The sequence below is a fragment of the Mustela erminea genome, chromosome 12 (genome assembly GCF_009829155.1).
Source record: "Mustela erminea isolate mMusErm1 chromosome 12, mMusErm1.Pri, whole genome shotgun sequence".
Taxonomy (NCBI): Eukaryota; Metazoa; Chordata; class Mammalia; order Carnivora; family Mustelidae; genus Mustela; species Mustela erminea.
This window is the reverse complement of record NC_045625.1, coordinates 66,442,079-66,462,092: the sequence shown is the minus strand read 5'-3', so window position 1 is coordinate 66,462,092 and position 20,014 is coordinate 66,442,079. Positions and strand designations below refer to the sequence as shown.

At 39.4% G+C, this 20,014-nt stretch overlaps 1 pseudogene; it reads right to left on the bottom strand.

Annotated features, from left to right (window-relative positions):
• Positions 1 to 16,484: 16,484 nt before the first annotated feature.
• On the bottom strand, positions 16,485 to 17,225 carry LOC116569998 (annotated as a pseudogene).
• Positions 17,226 to 20,014: the final 2,789 nt, after the last annotated feature.

The window sequence follows — 20,014 nt, the reverse complement described above, 5'->3', positions numbered from 1 at the left end:
GTTCTATGCTTGTGGGCCATTTTAAACAGTGAAGCCACTAAAAAAAGGTACAAAATTGTTAAAAAAAAAAAGTGGCACTATTTAGACCATAGAAGGACGCTCATTTACAATCTGAGAGCTGCAACAAGAAGGCAAGGAAGTGCCTTTGGACCTCAGCTTGGAATGGGCACATGGGGCGAATCCCACAGATTTTCATCCTCTGCGCATGCACATGTCCACAAAAATGCACTTAATACTGATTTTGGGATGACGAGTGAATGTCAGCAAATTCTCAAATATGGAATCTGAATAATGAAGACTGTATTTGCAGTTACTCTGCTGAATTCTGGGGACTCAAAAATAAGCATGACTTTATTCTTATGCTTGAGTAGCTCAAAAATCCATCACATGGGGGGGATGTGAAGATAACTGTGATACAGAGTAATAACCATGGTATTTGAGCTTAAGGAAGATGTTACCAGAATTTTATGGAAAAAGTACTGACTCTCCTAGGACTCACTGTGGAACAGTGAAAAGACGAATCAACTTTGAAGTCAGGTTTGGGCACATATTCTGACTCTGATACAGCTCTGTGAGAGTTTCCAAGTCATTGTAAACATTGAGTCTCAGTCTACTCATTGGAGAAATGAAACCTACCTTCCAGAGCTACTGTGAGTAAAGCGTGTTAACACTGCTTGAAAAATAGGAAGTCTCGATTGGGTACCTAAGTAGGGTAGCTTAAGGAGGTCACATTTGAGCTGTGCCTTGAAGCACGAGAGAGGTGTCCCTAGGTGCATTGCTGATAGAGGGGAGCATTGGGTTTCTAGGCCCCTTGTGGTTTTATATGCTCCCATCTACTCAGGAGTGGGGCTGGGGAAACAATAGTTACTCATTTAATAAATGTCAATAGATTGGTTGGTCGATGAGTGAAAGGTGAAGGGTATCCAGCACCCTCCTCCCCCTTTTCTTTGAAGGATCCGTTTTTGCTCTTTTTGGTGTCTGCTTCTTTGCTAAGCCACCTATTTTCATAATGACACATATTTTTGGCACCTTTATGCCAATCTTTAGAGATTTAGTCTATAAGTAACTGAACAAAAGAAGGTTATGACTTCAGCTAGGAGTTGTATAATTCCAAACTGATTCTGAGCAAGAATGTGGCTGGAAAATGAAAGACAGGAAGAAAATGTATGTGTATGTGTGTGTTGTGTGTGTGCGTGTAGATAGGTGTGTGTGTGTGTGTGTGTCTGTGGGTGGGTGTGGGAAAGAGACAAGATGGGGGTCACATGCAACAGTCTAGATAAATCTTAGCAATGTAACATTAAGTGAAAAATAATTTCCCTCAAACATATATAAACATACTGTCTGGAGATGCCAGGCAGGAATGTAACCAAGGGATCAAAGCAAATATCACCAATGGGGGGGGCCTCTGGCTTTGATTTACTAAGACATGACACATAGCATCACTTTGATGGCATCTACCAAAAATGAATAACCTGAATGCAATCAAAAGGGAACATTAGAAGAATCCAAATTGAGGGACATTAATAAAATCCCAGGTGTACATTAATGTCACGAAAAGCCCAAGAAACTTTCCGATTCAAGAGGACTAAAGAGAAACAATAACTGAACACAAGGTGTGATTCTGAACCAGACTCCGTACTGAAAAAATTGCTATAAATGTTAATATTGGGACAATGGACAAAACTTTAAAATGTTGGTAAGATACAAGTGTATAAGTGTGGTATCAATGTTGACTTTCCTCATTTGTGGTTATGTAAGAGAATATCCTGTACTTAGGAAATACACAGTAATGTATTAAGGGGGTAAAGAGGCAAGATATAGGAAACCTATTTTCAAATGATTTAAAAAATTTTAACCCTCTTTCCATGGAGAGATATAAACTATATATTAGCAAGTCTATATGAAATTTGTGTATGCTCCTTGAAGCAATTCTGTAAGTTCAAACTTATTTCAAGATAAAAATGTCTTTAAAATAAACTAAAACAAAGAAAAATCACTCATCTTTTCATTAACTTAAAAAAGTAGAAAAACTAATCTTTCATAAACTTAAAAACCTAGAATGAATTTTTTTTTTTTTTAACACTACACATAGATACAATGCATCAGTATAAAAAGAAAGGAAGAAACAATGCCCTGGATTCTGCATGGTAGCTACCTTGGTTGGGGTAGCCAGGGGGTGGGGTAGTGGGTTACAAAATCGTTTCCTGTAGGATATTGTTGTGATTCCCCTTTTTGTTTCAATGATTAGTAGATTCTTTGGTGCTTATTACATAAAAACAAGTAATTAGAAAAAAAATGAGGCAAACAAAAGAACCTCCTGAGCAAGTCATGAAACACACAATATGATTAATGTTTTTGTTTTCATCTGAGGCCAATTAAAAAGCAAAAGAAAGGGAGTGGGAGAAGAGGGAGGAGGGCTGAGGGGAAGAGAGAGAAATTGAGAAATCAAGGAACAGGGAAAAGAAATGGACGTCAGGTCTTTTGAAGGAGAAGAAAAAAATAAGAGAACTTGGGAGAATATAATCTGAAGAAACGAGTGAGGAAAGACTGAGCATATGTCCAAGAGAAGAGAAGAATGGGTTGGAAGAAGCTGAAAGAATGAGAAATGGGAATGCTGAGGCAGGAAAAAAAGCCTAAATGGTATTTCGGAGCCGCAAAAGGGACACTCTGTCTCCACAGAAGAGTGTCAGCCAAAGGGCTAGATTCCAGGAAAGGGTGATGTGGTTAAACAACACACCAAGGTTTGGTCTAACGGAAGGCTGACACTCAGCCAGCTGGGCTTTTCCAAAAACTCAGAGTGTTGTGGTCACTGCTGGCTTCTTCAACACTCCAGGCTATTAATTAGGAGGAACCACTAGATTAACCCGTGGCCATAATCACCTATGATGAGAGTTTATGCTCAGATACTTGTGGGTAATTGAGGGTATTCCTCTGGGAGCTGCCATCTTGGTTTAGCCCTTCTGGTGCCCAGTGTGGGAATAGTGCATGCTGGGAGCACAGCTTTCTGTGATTTGGCTACTGTTCCTCTAGACTTTTCTGTGCATCACCTCAGGTGTGTTCCTATTGACCATGTCATAGGTCATTTATTAAGAACACGGGTCACTCCTAGTTACTGTCCTGTAGCCTCTGGGTGCTCAGTGATAGCTCACCAATGAATGATTGGCCTTGTCAACATTAAAATTACTAGGATACTTTGGAACTATTCAAAAGGTCTCAAAGGTTCAGTCCTTCCCCAGTTTTGCTCTGTGGCCTTTAGAAACAAAACCAACCAAAGAAAATGCCTTTGCTGGAGTGGGGTGGAAGATTCCCATATGCCAGGTGATTCAGTCTGGCTCAGGGAAAGGGGAAAACAATGCTTTCTGTGATTTGGCTCCTGTTCCTCTAGACTTTTCTGTGCATCACCTCAGGTGTGTTCCTATTGTGCTGAGCTGATCACAGCTCCCTAAACAAATGATGGTTTCCCCTCATCACTCACTCCATTTGGAGTATCTTATTTCCCTCAATCCCAGGAATGTATTTCTTTTTTTTAAAAAAGTTACATAGACACTGTGTTCTAGTGGTACTTCTTCCATAAAACTTTCCCTGATGCCCTGTATTCCTGCCCTGCCTCCCCTTCCTGCCCGCGCCCCTGCCCCCTGCCCCTGTAGTGTCTTTCAGCCCCAGGGAATCCCTCTTGTGCCTTTTGGATGTCTTTAGAACACCAGAGGACTCCACTATATTGCTTCGTTTACAGGGCTTCCTTCTACTTCTGTCCTTCGGAGGCAGAGAATTAAAATCAGTGTGCGTTGGATGCTAAGCAGCTCAATGAATGAATGAATAATAAGCACTTTTTACCGGCCATGGAGGTGTTTTACACATCGTGCTGCATCTCAGCATCTCAGCCTACAAAGTTGGTTACAATTATTAATGCTGTCTTTGCAGATGAGGAAACCAAAGCTCACAGAGGTTAAGTCATTCCCTCAGGATCATAATATTAAGCCATAGAAGTTGGATTTACACCTAGATATTTCTGACTTCAGAATTCCTTTTACCCCCTGTGCACAAGTGTTGCCTTCTGAACAGTCATGTCATGTCATGTCATAGGTCATCAAGGTATGGAGCATTTCTTACCCCCCTCCCCTACCCGGCATGGATGGGATTATCACCAGGCTCAATGTAAACGCGATGCAATGTCTAGGTGTGTTGCATGTTCATGACATGTAAGACACGGACTTTGCCTCAAGGAATTTGACCCACTTGAGAAACTTCAACTAATATTTGGAGCAACTTGTGAACAATGCAATATTATATGCATATATATATATATATATATATATACCTCTGTGTTCAAAGCATGTTACTATAGATTGGGTGAGCTAAAAAGAAAAATGAATATAACTATACCATCCCAATTTTCCAGAATGGGATTTTAAAAATGACAGCTTTATTGAAATATAATTCATATATCATAAAATTCACCCATTTAAAGTCTACAATTTAGTGGTTTTTAAGCACATTTACAGAGTCGTGCAGCCATTACCATTATCAAATTTGAGAATATTTTCACTACCCCAACAGGAAATCCTATGCCCATTAGCAGTCATTTTCTATTCCCCTCTGACAATTCTCTGAGTCCCTGATAGCCATAAATCTACTTTCTGTCTCTATAGATTTGCCTGTTAGCAAAATGGCATTCATTTCTATAAAACCTATTCAATTTGCAGAATGGACAAGCTGATGATCCTAAAACTCACATGGAAATGTAAAGGACCCCAAGATAGCCAAAATAATCTTGAAAAAGAACAAAGTTGGAACTTTGTCTGTTTCTGCAAAAAGAAAAGATTTCATAGACATGTCATCATAAAACATGTGACCTATAATATCTGGCTTCTTTTACGTAGCATACTGTTTTCAAGGTTCCTTCATGCTGTGGCATATATCAATAGCTCATTCCTTCTTATTCCAAACGTATTTATTTCATTGTATGTTTTGTTGATCCATTTATCTGTTGATGGACTTCTGGATTATTTCTACTTTTTAGCTATTATAAATAATGCTCCTATAAGCATTTGTGTATAGTTTTTGTGTGGACTTATGTTTTGATTTTTTGTAAGTACATACCTAGGAGTGGAATTGCTGGGTCACATGGCAACTCCATTTTTACCTTTTGAGGAACTGCTTTGGCAGTTTTCAAAGTGGCAGCACCATGTTATTTACCCACTAGCAATGCATGCTGCTCCCAATTTCTCCACATCATTGCCAACACTTGTTATCCTCTATCTTTCTGATTACAGCCATCCTAGTGGGAGTGAAGTGGTATCTCGTTGTGATTTCAATTTGCATTTCCTCATTTCCTAATGATGTTGGCATCTTTTCATGTGCATGTTGGTTAATTGTCTCTCTCCTTTGGGACCATGTCTGTTCAAGCCCTTTGCCCATTATTAACTTAGGTTGTTTGTCCTTTTATTGTTGAGTTGTAGAAGTTACTTTATTGCACATTCTAGACTTTTATTTGATATATGATTTACACATATTTTATCCCATTCTGTAGGTTGTCTTTCACTTTCCTGATATTGTCTTTGATGGACAAAAGATTTTAATTTTGGTGACGTCCAATTTATAAATCTTTTCTTTTTTTTGTTCATGTCCTTGGAGTCATATCTAAGGATCTGTTGCCAAATCTGAGGTCATGAAGAGTTACCCTTAGATTTTCTTCTAAGAGTTTTATGGTTTTAGCTCTTCAGGTTATTGTCCATTTTCAGTTGATTTCTGTATATTGTGTGGTAGGAGGTCCAGTTTTATTTTTGTGTGTGTTAAAATCCAGGTGTCCAGGATCCTAATGAAACTATTCTTTTCCTAGTGAATTGTATTGGCACTCTTGTCAAAAATCACTTGGCCATAGATATATAGGTTTATTTCTAATGTATAAGCCAGACTTATAGGTTTATTTATTCTATCAATCTATATATTTAGCTTTATGCCAATACCATGTTGTTTTGATGGCTGTGGTCTTGTAGGAAGTTTTGAAATTGAAAAGCATTTGTTCCTTCTCAAGATTATTTTGACTGTTTTGTGTCCTTTGCATTTCCATATGAGTCTAAGTATCATCAGGTTGTCAGTGTCTGCAAAACATGGTAGCTGGGATTATGAAAGAGATTATGTTGAGTCTGTAGATCTGTTAGGGAAGGATTGCCATCTTGGCCATATTAAGTCTTCCAACCCATAAAAATAGGATGTATTTCAGTAGGATGCTCTTTAGGTTCCATGTATTTGAATTCTTTCCAACTTTCCTTTGTGATTAAGTTCTAGCTTCAGAGCATTGTGGTCTGAAAATATGCAAGGAATGATCCCATATTTTGGTACTGGTTGAGACCCAATTTTGACCAAGGATGTGATCTATTCTGGAGAATGTTCCATGTGCCCTAGAGAAGAATGTGTATTCTGTTGCTCTGGGAGGGAATGTTCTGAATATATCTGTGATGTCCATCTGGTCCACTGTGTCATTTAAGGCCTTTATTTCCTTGTTGATCATTTGCTTGGATGATCTTTCCATTTCAGTGAGGGGGATGTTAAAGTCCTCTACTATTATTGTATTATTGTCAGTATGTTTCTTGGATTTTATTATTAATGCTCCCATGTTAGGGGCATAGATAATTAAAATTGTTAGATCTTCTTGTTGGACAGACCCTTTGAGTATGATATAGTGTCCTTTCTCATCTCTTATTATAGTCTTTGGCTTAAAATCTAATTTGTCTGACATAAGAATTGCCATCCCAGCTTTCTTTTGATGTCCATTAGCATGGAAAATTGTTTTCCAGCCCCTCATTTTGAATCTGGGGTGTCTTTGGGTCTAAAATGAGTTTCTTGTAGACCGCATATTGATTTTTTTTTTTTTAAGATTTTATTTATTTATTTGACAGACAGAGATCACAAGTAGGCAGAGCGGCAGACAGAGAGAGAGGAAGGGAAGCAGGCTCCCCATCTGAGCAGAGAGCCCAACACGGGTCTCTATCCAAGGACCCTGGGATCATGACCTAAGCCGAAGGCAAAGGCCTCAACACACTGAGCCACCCAGGTGCTCCTGGGTTTTGTTTTTTATCCATTCTGATACCCTGTGTCTTTTGATTGGAGCATTTAGCCCATTGACATTCAGGGCAACTATTGAGAGAGATGAATTTAGTGCCACTGTATTGCCTGTAAGGTGACTGTTACTGTATATTGACTCTGTTCCTTTCTGGTCTACTACTTTTAGGCTCTCTCTTTGCTTAGAGGCTCCCTTTCAATATTTCCTCTAGGGCTGGTTTGGTGTTTGCAAATTCTTTTAGTTTTTGTTTGTCGTGGAAGATTTTTATCTCTCCTTCTATTTTCAATAATAGCCTAGCTGGATATAATATTCTTGGGTGCATATATTATCCATTTAGTGCTTTGGATATATCATGCCAATTCTTTCTGGCCTGCCAAGTTTCTCTGGATAAGTCTGCTGCCAATCTAATATTTTTACCATTCTATGTTACAGACTTCTTGTCCTGGGCTGCTTTCAGGATTTTCTCTTTGTCACGAAGACTTGTAAGTTTTACTATTAGATGACAGGGTGTGGAACTATTCTTATTGATTTTGAGAGAGATTCTCTGTGCCTCCTGGATTTTGATGTTTGTTCCCTTTGCCATATTAGGGAAATTCTCTACTATAATTCACTCCAATATACCTTCTGCCCCCCTCCCTCTTTCTTCTTCTTCTGGAATTCCAATTATTCTAATATTGTTTCATCTTATGGTATCACTTATCTCTCAAATTTTCCTCTCATGGTCCAGTAGTTGTTTGCCTCTCTTTTGCTCAGCTTCTTTATTCTCCATCATTTGGTGTTCTATATCACTAATTCTCTCTTCTGCCTCATTCATTCTAGCCGTAAGAGCCTCCCTTTTTGATTGCACCTCATTAATAGCTTTTTAAATTTTAGCTTGGTTAGATTTTAGTTATTTTATTTCTCTAGAAAGAGCTTATATTTCTCCAGACAGGTTTCCTCAAATATCTTCCATTCCTTTTTCAAGCCCAGCTAGCACCTTGAAAATCATCATTCTTAACTCTGGTTCTGACATATTACCAATGTCTGTATTGATTAAGTCCCTAGCCTTCAGTACTGCGTCTTGTTCTTTTTTTTGTGGTGAGTTTTCCCACCTTGTCAAATTATCCAGATAAGAATATATGAATGAGGGGCGCTTGGGAGACTCGGCGGGTTAAGCCTCTGCCTTCAGTTCAGGTCATGATCTCAGGGTCCTGGGATCGAGCCCTGCATCTGGCTCTCTGCTCAGTGGGGAGCCTGCTTCCTCCTCTGTCTCTGCCTGCCTCTCTGCTACTCTCTCTCTGGTGAATAAATAAAATGTTAAAAAAAAAAAAAGAATATATGAATGAGAGAATAACATACTAAAAGCATGGCAAAGATCCCAGAAAAATGTATGCTAACCAAATCAAAAGAGACCCCAAATGGGGGGGAGAAAAAAGGGGGTAAAAAGACATTAAAAAAGTAAAATATATATATATTAGATTGGTGACTAGAACAGAGCCACCCACTTGATTTTGGGTGTATTTTGGTCTCTTAGAAGAAAAACTACCTCCCCAAATTTTAGAGAAAGAAAACATATATATAGATAAAAATAAGGGTAAACACAATGAAGGGATGGAATATGATTGTAAAGATGAAAATTTAAAAAAATTCTAAAAAAGGAATCGATAAGATAAGTTGGTTGGAAAAAGAAAGAAAAAAAAATCTGGAGAGAATTTGCTCAGGCTGGAGATTAGAACAAAGCCCTGTGCTAGATTTAGGGTATATTTTGATTAGAAGAAACTGTATCCCAAAATTTTTTAGGAAAAAAAAAAACTGTATTTGTATTCAAAAAATAAAGTTAGATGCAATGGAGGATAGAGTATGACTATAATAATGAAGGTTTAAAAAGATTTTTTTAAATAGAAAGTTATTGTTAAGATAAACTAGTTAAAAAACATTAAAAGAGGAAAGAAGTTAAAAAAATTAGAATAAGAAAAAAATAAAATTAAAAAAATTTAATTAACTTTGCAAGACTAAGGAATCATGGGGAGAAAGCCATGAATTCCATGCTTTGCTTTCCCCTTCTCTGAAATTCCACTGTTCTCTTTGATCATTGAGCTTGGTCTTAGCGGGATGTTCTTGCTGATCTTCTGGGGGAGGGGCCTGTTGTCTCAAATGTCTTTGCCCAATGCGGAATTGCACCACCCTTGCCGGGAGCCAAGCTAAGTAATCTGCTCAGGTTTGCTCTTGATAGCTTTTGTTCCCTGAATGCTTTCCATAAGGCTCTGGAGAATGGGAATGAAAATGGCCTCCCAATACCCAGCCCAGAGGAGCCATGAGCTCAGGCCCACACCTCCTCAGTGTGCCCTTGGAGAAAAGCGCTCAATCACTCCTGTTTCCCTGGCCTCTGGCCGTGCTCTGAGCTCACCTGGCCTGTGACCAAGGGTTTCTGTCTCTGGCACACAGCCCCATTTGGAGTCTCCAAACACAGCAGATCCTGCCACTCTGCTCTTCTGGTGGATGAAGGTTGGTCTCCCCGGATCTGCCACTTGTGGAGTCCTTGCTCAAAGAGCAGTGGCCTGATTGTGCCAGTTTAAGTAACTCCAAGCTGAGAGCTCATTCCTCGGCTCCATCTCTGTAGCCAGCTTCCCTACCCTGATACCTGCGAGCTCTGCCACACTCAGATACCCCCGATCCTTTTGTGACTCCATGGGACCTGAGACCACACTGTCCCCTCAAGAGCTCCACCCCCACTTAACCCCTGGAGAGACATCCCTCAGTGGAGCAGACTTCTAAAAGTTCTGATTTTGTGCTCCGTTGCTCTGCCATGTGCTAGGAGCTGCCCCTCCCCCATGGTCTATCTTCCTGTCACTTTGGATTTACTTCTCTGCACATCTTACCTTCCAGAAAGTGGTCAGTTTTCTGTTTCTATAATTGCTGTTCTTCTTCCCTTCAATCTCCTGTTGGATTTGTAGGTGTTTGGAATGGTTTGATAACTATCTAGCCGAACTCCTGCAACCTGATGTCATCTCAGTCTGCTACTCCTCTGCCATCTTGACTCTTCTCCTGGAGAGGGGGTGCTTCTTAAAAATAGCTCATTCAGAGGCAGGCAGGCAGGTGCCTAGGATGTGTTTCAATTAATTTAGGTCTTTAATTTTTTAAATGATATTTTGTAGTTTTCATTGTATATTCTTTCCTTTCTTTTATTAAATTAATTCCCAAGTATTTTATTCCCCCTGATGCTATTATAAATTGAATTTTTAAAAATTTCATTTTTGTGTGGTTTATGGATAGTGTATAGAAATACAATTGATTTTTTTTCAAATTGATCTTTTATTCTGCAAACTTGCTGACTCAATTATTAGTTCAATATTTTTGTTAAAGGATGATTTAAGATTTTATATATATAAGATTATGTCATCTGTGAATAGAGATAGTTTTACTTCCTTTCCAATCTGGATGCTTTTATTTAATTTTCTTCACTATTCTCTCTGGTTAGAACCTCCAACAACATGACTAGATGTGAATAGAGCAGACAGTCTTGTCTTGTTTTTGATCATAGGAGAAAAGTATTCAGTCTTTCTTTATTAAGTATGATGGTGAGCTGTGGGATTTTAGTAGATAGCCTTTATTAGGTTGATGAAGATCTTCCCTTTATTCCTCACTTTCTGTGCTGCTGTTGGATGGAGTGTTCTATCAGTGTTTGTTAGGTCTAGTTGGTTTACAGTGTTTTTTTCCAAGTCTTTAATTTCCTTTTTGATCTTTTGTTTAATTGTTCTGTCCATTATTGAAAAGGGGTTATTGAAATCTACAATTATTATTGCTGAATTATCTATTTCCTCAATTCTGTAAATTTTTGCTTCATATATTTGGGGATTCTGTTATTAGAAGCATATAAATGTTATGTCTTCCTGATGGATTGACCCTTTTATCAACATAAAATCTTCTTTGTCTTAAAATTAGTTTTATCTGATATTATAATATCAGATATATAATATATCAGATATATAGGACTCCAGCTCTTTTGATTACTGTTCGCATGGTATATTATTTTACACTTTTGAAAACTTTTAACCTATTGTGTTTTTGGAATTTAAAGTATATGCAATGTAGACATTATAGGGTTGGATCATTTAAAAAATCTATTCTGCCCAATGTCTGCCTTTTGTTTGGAGTGTTTAATCCATTCGCATTTAATACAATTACTGGTAAGGGAGAATTTATGCCTGTCATTTTATTATTTGTTTCCTATATGTCTTGTGTCCTTTTTGTTCCTCTATGTCTCCATCACTGCCTTCTTTTGTGTTAAATAGATACTAATTAAATTCTCTTACTCTTCTTTCTTTTCCTCTGTTTTTTGTTATTTCCTTTTAAGTTGCCCTGGGGATTACAATTAACATCTTAATGTAAACCAATCTAGTTAGGATTAATGACTTACTCAATTTCTGGAGTATGTAAAACTTTGCTGATAGACCGTATTTAATCTAATATTCTTTTCAAGAAAGGCGACTTGTTAAATTGACTTAAGTTTATACCTTTTAAGATTTCTATAATTCTATAATATCAGCCTACTTGTTTCTTGCTTCAGAGAACTTTTAATTTAGTTGAAAAGAAAATACAGACAATTGTGAACAGTCAGATGATAGTGAAATCTTTAAATATGAACTCGAGGCAATAACAGACAATGAGCAACACATGTCTCAATGGGAAATATGTAGAGTGGGTTAATGACAGAATATTTCAGAAAATCAGAGTTGGTATGAGACCCATCAGTCAAGTTGGTCAGAGAAGATTTTGTGGAGTTGGAATTTGGTCTAGTATGTATGGACACGAAGAAACTCATTGAGATGCAAGGAGAATGAATGGGAACTCACTAAATTGACTTCTCTCTTTTCCGTGAAATTGGCAGAGACTGTATGTTTACAGCTAAAGCCGCAGTACCTAGGACATTGCCTGACAGATTGTAGGTGCTCAGTAAATATATACCAGATGACCTAATGAGTGAGTTTTGTTGAATAGATAGGTTCAGGGTACAACTGGGACCTTGGAAGAGAGAAGATAAACTCTCCAATGTCAACTTCGGATCATCTGCTTGGTAATAGATGAGGAGGAAACAGAGCCATTAAGCCAACTGAATAACAATTGGCTCTTGAAAGGGGTGTTCAGTTGCTGGTATAGACCACTGCCATTATTCCCATTCGTTTTCAAGAACTAGGGAATACCCCAGGGTTTAAACATACACTTAAAAAACTTCTACACCTCTATATTCTTTTCTGGAAGTTCAGAGAAGACAGATATAAGGACACTAAATGTGTCTGCATATTTCAGGGATGGAAGAATGGGATGGCAAAGACTTCACATATATTGATAGGAGAGAACAGGAAATAAATACATGGGAGGGTGACTTCAAAACATTTAGATGTTTAAGAAACATCTTTCTATCTTTCTTTCTTTCTTTCTTTCTTTCTTTCTTTCTTTCTTTCTTTCTTTTTAAAGAAACATCTTTCTTAAACATCTTTCTCAATTTCCCTTTCTAGTCTTTAACTCTCCAGGACAGAGTCATCAGAAAATTTCAGTAGTTTCTGCAAATATCAGAAAAAATAAATGAACAGAAATTATTTTTAAGGGTTTAAATCCTGTTTCTATTAACTCTTTAATATGATATTTGCTAAAGGTTCTGTAAACCTTTGATTAAGGTCTAAGAAACTTGTACCGTTCTTCTATTTCTTGGTCTTTGGGGAGAGGACTCTAGCTGTTAAGACTGAATTATTAAGTTCACCTTTAACTGCAGGGGCAAAGCCAGTAGAGGGAGCAGTGTACCTACCTTTCCATTTCTGGGCTGGAAACCGAAGTGCACAAACCGGCCACTTCTCAAATAGTCTAGATAACCAAGACTTCGTTTTATCTAAATAGAAGGGAGTCTGGGAGTATGATTTGATTTTTGGCAATCATAATTCTATGTTAAGGAATTAGAGTTATAGAACTGCTTTATTACCATTGGTGAATGTTGATGAGGGTGTTGCATAAAGACCCTTCTTCTGTTTTGCATCCCAGGCAAAGAGTCATTTAAGATTTTTTGGTACCAACACCACACACACACACACACACACACACACACACACGAATAAACTCACCAACTGGATTAGATTCTGGGTTTCCAGGATGGCTTGCTCAATGGGTTGGGCAGTGTTTCTAATCCTTGGAGCCTTTGATGCGGCTGCAGAGTGGAGACAGTATGCATTCTATTCCCCCTGACTCACCAGCTTGCATTCCAGGAGTCTCCTGTGCTATCTCCACAGCTGACTTAGCAGAGATAGGACCGCTCCTGTTCTCTCCTACTGGCACCTGACTCACTCTCACAGTGTCATTCTTCCTTTGCAACAAGGTCACGGGCAGCCTCCCCATGGCCTCCTCCAGCCCCTTCTGCCAATGTAGGTTTTGTGCAACATTTTGCTCATCCTTCATCAGATTCTCCTTGTGTTTCTGGCTAACAGTTCAGATTGGCTTAAGTGGGAGCTGGTTGTTTCTTTGCCTTCGCTTATCTTTCGGCATTAAAGTGAACGCTTCAGTAATATCAGCCCATCTTGTTTAACTTTTCTCTTGGCCACAATTCCTGGGACATTCACTCTTGGTCTAGTGATATCTCTTGTATTTCTTGAGCCAGTGTTTTAATCTCTCCTTTTCACTTAGCATTTTTCTTGTTTATGCCTTCTCTTTCCAGCTAGAATGCTAATTAGCACCTGTGGTTGAAAAAAAGCTCTTTGGACCTAGGATCCTGGACTTCTAGGAAAGAGTCAAGACCTTTTTCATTTGGCTGAAGTGTTTCCGAGGGGAAAAAAAATAGAAATTCAGTATAAATCAGTAATTCTGCCCTCCACCTCTGGAATAAAATAGAAAGGGATTTTTGTTATTTTTGGATTCGTTGATTTTTTTCCTTTCCTCTGACAGGTTTTAGTAAATGTCGTACTCCAATAATATGTTAACATTTCCAGGGTCAATGTGGGTTAAAAAGTCAGTGAGTTCTCCCATCCAAGTATTAACCAGGCCCATGCTTAGGGAAATAAGTCAAGCGGAGAAAGACAACTATCGTATGATCTCCCTGATATGAGGAAGTGGTGATGCAACATGGGGGACTAAGGGGGTAGGAGAAGAATCAATGAAACAAGATGGGATTGGGAGGGAGACAAACCATAAGTGACTCTTAATCTCACAAAACAAACTGAGGGTTGCTGGGGGAAGGGGGGTTGGGCGAAGGGGGGTGGGGTTATGGACACTGGGGAGGGTATGTGCTATGGTGAGTGCTGTGAAGTGTGTAAACCTGGCGATTCACAGACCTGTACCCCTGGGGATAAAAATATATTATATATTTATAAGAAAAAAAAAAGTCAGTGATTTCTGTTTTGTTCTTACTCTCTGGCTCTTTCTTACTTTTTCCTTTAGCCTTCTTTTTTTCTTTGTTCTAACAGGTCAGAATCTGCCCTTTGTTTCAGGTCAGTGTATTTGGAGCAAGAAGTCCAGTCCAACGATCAGGTAATCACTAATCATGTGAACTGCACTGGGAGATAGACAAACTGTTGGCCATTCTTAAAAGAGAGTTACAGAGGCAAAATCATGTCATACGTCTTTGACCATTGTATTCAGAAAAGATCTTAAATGTAAGAATTTGAGAAAGGTGACTTTGTCCTTAATAAAGGTGAAGCACTTCCATTCTGCTTTACTCTTATTTTGCAGTTGGTTCAGAGGTTGAGACGGGCGCATCAGACATCCCCATTGCCAAGATGAGATGAGAAAGGTTGAGTTTTGAGGGTTTGGAGCAGTAGAGTAGGTTTGTGTTGGTGTTTTTGGAGAAAGGGAGGAAGCCAGAGAGTAAGGTTGTTGTGGTTAGAGATGGAAAAACTGAGAGAATTCAGAATGCAGGATCAGAGTTTGAGAGCATTCCAGGTGTGGCTTCCAAGGACCGGAAATGGAGACAGAAAGCTGAGGGGTTATGGAGAGTGAGCATGGAAAACGAGGTTACCATGTGTGAAGAGCTGTTACTGTTGACCTGGGAGCTTCAGAGTTTGGGGAAAGAAGTTCAATTCCTCATTTACTCTCAGCTAGAGAAATTTTACTGCCTTAGTGACCATTTTTCTGTTCTTATAGCTACTTGAGCTTTTGTTTTGTTGGTATATACTTATATATTTTCCCTTTTTTATTATGTTATATTTTGATTTAGTTATGTGTAACTTACAAACTGTATACCTTGGCTTCTGCTTTTTTTTAAAAAATTGAGTTTTGCTTTCATTGATTTTGCTTAGTTCACGTAGCTTTATTATAGACTTTATTTTTGTCTCTCTCCTTTTTTTTTGTCCTCCCTTTCCTTTAAAAAAATTCTTCTTTCGGGGCACCTGGGTGGCTCAGTGGGTTAAAGCCTCTGCCTTTGGCTCAGGTCATGATCTCAGCGTCCTAGGATCTCTGCTCAGCAGGGAGCCTGCTTCCTCCTCTCTCTGCCTGCCTCTCTGCCTACTTGTGATCTCTGTCTGTCAAATAAATAAATAAAATCTTAAAAAAAAAAATTCTTCTTTCTTGGTGTGACTGGTGGCTCATTCAGAAGAAAGTGTGACTTTTGATCTGAGGGTTGGGCGTTCAAGCCCCATGCTGGGTGTAAATATTACTAAAAAATAGATTAACCTTAACAAAAAAAAATTTAAAATTTAAAAGTTTCTTTCTTGACATCCTTTGGATTTAGTCTGGTGGCTTGTCTTTAAACTTTTTTTCTGATTCTCTTTTTGTTTGGGAGTGGTGTTCTATCTTTAAGTGTCTTATTGTTCTCTCATAAAATAGAAGGACCTTGGGAAGCTTATACTCCCTTCCCCATGAACACTATTACAGTTGTATTTTATCTCCAGAATGTTCTCTGCCATGAACTAGATTATCATTGTTTTAAACAGTGAATTTGTTTAGATTTGCCTACCTATTTTCTACTCCAGTATCTTTGCTCACCTTTTTTTTTTTTTTTAACATCGAATTTTTTCTATCTTAGGTTTGGTCCTTGCAATGTTTTAGTTTATCTAAAAATCTCCTTATTGCCCTTCTGTCTTGAAAAGCAGTCTTCCACGGGCGGCTGGGTGGATCAGTGGGTTAAACCTCTGCCTTGTGCTCAGGTTATGATCTTAGAGTCCTTGGATGGAGCCCCAACTGGGGCTTCCTGCTCAGTGGGGAGCCTGCTTCTCCCCCTCTCTCTCTGCTGCTCCCGCTGCTTGTTCACTCTTGCTCTATCTCTCAAATAAATAAACAAATAAATAGCTCTCTCTCTGTTTCCTCAAATAAATAAATAAACTCCTAAAAAAAAGAAAAGAAAAGAAAAGAAAAGCGGTCTTCCAGTAACTTATTATGAAGATTTCCAAACATATAGCAAAGCTGAAAGAATTTTTTTCAAATGACTCTTTATATTGAAATAAGACACTTATTGAATATTATTATTTTATTTCAAGTCCAATTTTGGTCCCAGAGAAGGCAGTGTTGTCTTAAAGTCTTGGATAAGGTTTTCTTTTTCTCTTATTCCAGGAAGATCACTTAACAACAAATACTTGAGGTTTCTTAAGCGATGTAAAGCAATGATGTCCTTGTCTCTGATATTCCCACATGAAATTGTTTCCATTTCCAACATGTTTTTTTTTCTTTTTTTAAAAAATTTTCAAGTTTAACAAGTCTCTCCAAGCACTGGGCCTTGATTTAATGACACGCTCATAGCGTTATTTTTCCAACATGCTGTAAGGGTTCCCGTGACCAAATGCACCGCTGGTGATATTAAGAGTTGGGGGCCCCAAACATCTGAATCATGTGTTTGCCTAGAGAGCCTGTAGGGAGGTTGTTACAGTCCTTCTGCCACCTCTCAGGGGCCGAGGTGGTGCAGCAGAGCCCCGTGGCTTACCAGCTGGCCTCACACAGCCGCGCCCTCGACTATGTCCCCGATGCACTCCCCACGTACCACCGTACTAAACACCGCGTTCAACCAGTCCCAGGAGGACCTGCGCTCCCATGACCATGGGAGTTTCTTGAAGCCACATAGCTGCGGGAAAATTTTTCCAGATAGCCTCACCTGATCTGGGCAGTGCCTGCGGGCGGGCCTGGGGGACTCCCCGGGGGGCTTCTCGGTGGCAGGCACAGGGCCCCTCCCGCCTGCACCCCTGCTTCTCTCCCGGGCGCCTCTCACAGGACCCATGCCCCAGCCCCACTTGGCTGTTGCTGGCCCGAAAGGTCGGGGTCCCTAGCAGCAGAGCTCCAACCTCGGGTCCCAGGGCATCTGCAACGTCATTGGTTGTGTTTGTGCAGGGGAGGAAAAAAGAAAGAGAGGCCGTGATGAGTAGAGGTCAAGAGCACCGCGTGCAAAGCTCAAAGGATTTTAGAGTCAACACGCACATACTCACCACCCGGACTCCACCATTGCTTGAAAAGAACTTGCTGGAGCTAGAGTTCCCGCCTGCGGGTTATTTTCTGTCATCCAGGTCGCTGTCGCGGGACCTCCAGCGGATGGATATCAAGATTTGGGAGGTCAGACTAAACTGCCGTTTCTCTGTAGATAATCTATCTTCCTTCTCTGGCTGTTTTAAACAATTCTTTTCATCTCTGACATTCTTTATTTTCACTATAATGTACCTCCCATATATTTGGGTTTCATTAGGCGTCATGATCTGAGGACTGGGATCTTTCAGCAATTCTGAAAAACCTCTCAGTATCTCTATATTATTATTATTTTTAAAAGATTCTATTTATTTATTGGGGAGGCAAAGGGGAAGGAGGATCTCGAGCCCACCCCATGCAGAGCATGGAGCCCTCTGCAGAGGCTTGAACCCAGGATCCCGAGATCACCAACCAAGAGTGGTTGGTGAAACCAAGAGTGCCATGTTCCACCCACTGTGCCACCCAGGCGACCCACTCATTATCTCTTTAAATTTGTCTCTTTATTCTAATGATGCCTTCTACCAGTACTTTAAACGAACTTCTCTGCTTAGGTGCCTTAGGACTATCTAAGCACCAGGACTTGATCCTGAAACCCTAGCGAGGGCCAGGTGGGTATGAATCCTCACAGGGAGATCTCTCCTTTCCCTTTCTTGTAGCATGGGAGACTGGGATAGGCAGGTTTTCGTGAGGTCTTCTTCCTGTGGGGCAGTTTGGTTCTCTTACACCTCTCAGGGCAGGCTTGTGGGGGACTCCTGTTTACGCTGAATCTTCTGGCACATTCTGGCAGGCCCTGGCTTCAACAGTCCATCCATCCCCACGAGAGACTCCTTGCAGACCGTGGCAACTCAGCGTTTCTAGGAAGGTAGGACAAGCACCAGGTAAAGTCAGGTTGGCATTTCCCTCCCCCTCAGGATTGTTGGAAAGTTGAATGACACATGCATGGAGAGTTCGGGTGATTTGGTTGCTGAAATGAGCAAAGCAGTGCGAGTTATTTCAAGGGCATGATCATCAGAAAATTAAACCTGAGGAGAGCTTTGTCCAATCAAATGCTGAACTTTCTGGGGACATAGGATTCACAGGTGGACCTCACAATTCTGTGACCCTCTCCATTGATGAGGAAACCATAAATTTTTAGCAATGACCATGATGAGTTCAAATATAGTCCAGACATGATGTATCATCTTCCTTACCACAAAATGAGCTTCAAGATATGAGGTTAATTTGAAACTTTTATTTCTGTGTGAGGTAAGCTGTTTAAATGTATGGAAACCTTTTTGTATCAGGTTGACTTTCTGGGGGGACCAGTGTCATCTCAAGACGTTTTTCATTCCGATTGTTAGAATGATGTTTGTATTGGCTAAAACTGCATGTCATTTACAGATACATATCAGAAATTGTAAGTACCATCTTATCACCATCAATACAAATAGTTTATGTAATTATTTTGGGATATGAATTAACTATCACCTGCCACTTGACTACATATTTTATGCTAGCTTATGCCAACTACATTTTGACCATATCTAAAAAAAATGTTGTTATAATCTGTTCTTTTGGGATATTGTATGTATACTCTGGCAGTTAATGAAAAGAAATTTTCCTTATGAAGATTTAAGTATTTGCACCCTTATGCCATTTTAATATATGACTCAACGGAGACACATTTGCCCAAAGAAGAACCATTAAGTGAACCTATGCTTTTCACATTAGAAGAATAAAACAAATGATGAAAAAGTGAGTACATTGCTGTGCTGCTATTTATACTTCCTAAATCATGAAACTGTGGTCATTTTCAGTATATTTCTCATGGAACAAGCCAATGATTATGAAATCATTATTTTTATAACCATTATTAATTGGCCACATGTGTATTTTGGCACTAACATCTTATTAAAACTTTGTACAAAATTAAGTAATCCTTACTGTCATTTATTATTTCATCCTGCGGGGTGTCAGCTCTAAAATTATGTTCAATAAAAGTGAGAAACGAGGGACACCTGGGTGGCTCAGTCATTACGCGTCTACCTTTGACTCAGGTCATGATCCCAGGGTCCTGGGATCAAGACCCATGTTGGGCTCCCTGCTCAGTGCAGAATCTGCTTCTCCCTCTCCCACTCCCACTCCCCCTGCTTGTGTTACCACTCTCATTGTGTCTCTTTCTGTAAAATAAGTAAAATCTTTAAAAAAAATGAAAAATGAGAGGTGCCTGGGGGGCTTAGTTTGTTGAGTGCTTGACACTTGGTTTCGGCTTGGGTCATGATCTTAGGGTTGTGAGATCGAGCCCCATGTCAGGCTCCATGCTGGGTGTGGAGCCTGCTTAAGATTTTCCCTCTCCCCTTCTTCTCTGTCTCTAAAAAAATAAAAATTAAACAAAGTAAACAAGTGCAATTTATTTTAAAAAAAAGTGAGAAGTATGTGAAAAGATACATGAAGCCCACTGAACAAAGTGGAGACTTAAGACATCAACAGATCTCTTAACTATCTAATTTCTTATCAGGCAGCCATTTAGGCATTGAGAAATCTGACTGAATAAGTAGTTTATGTCTTACA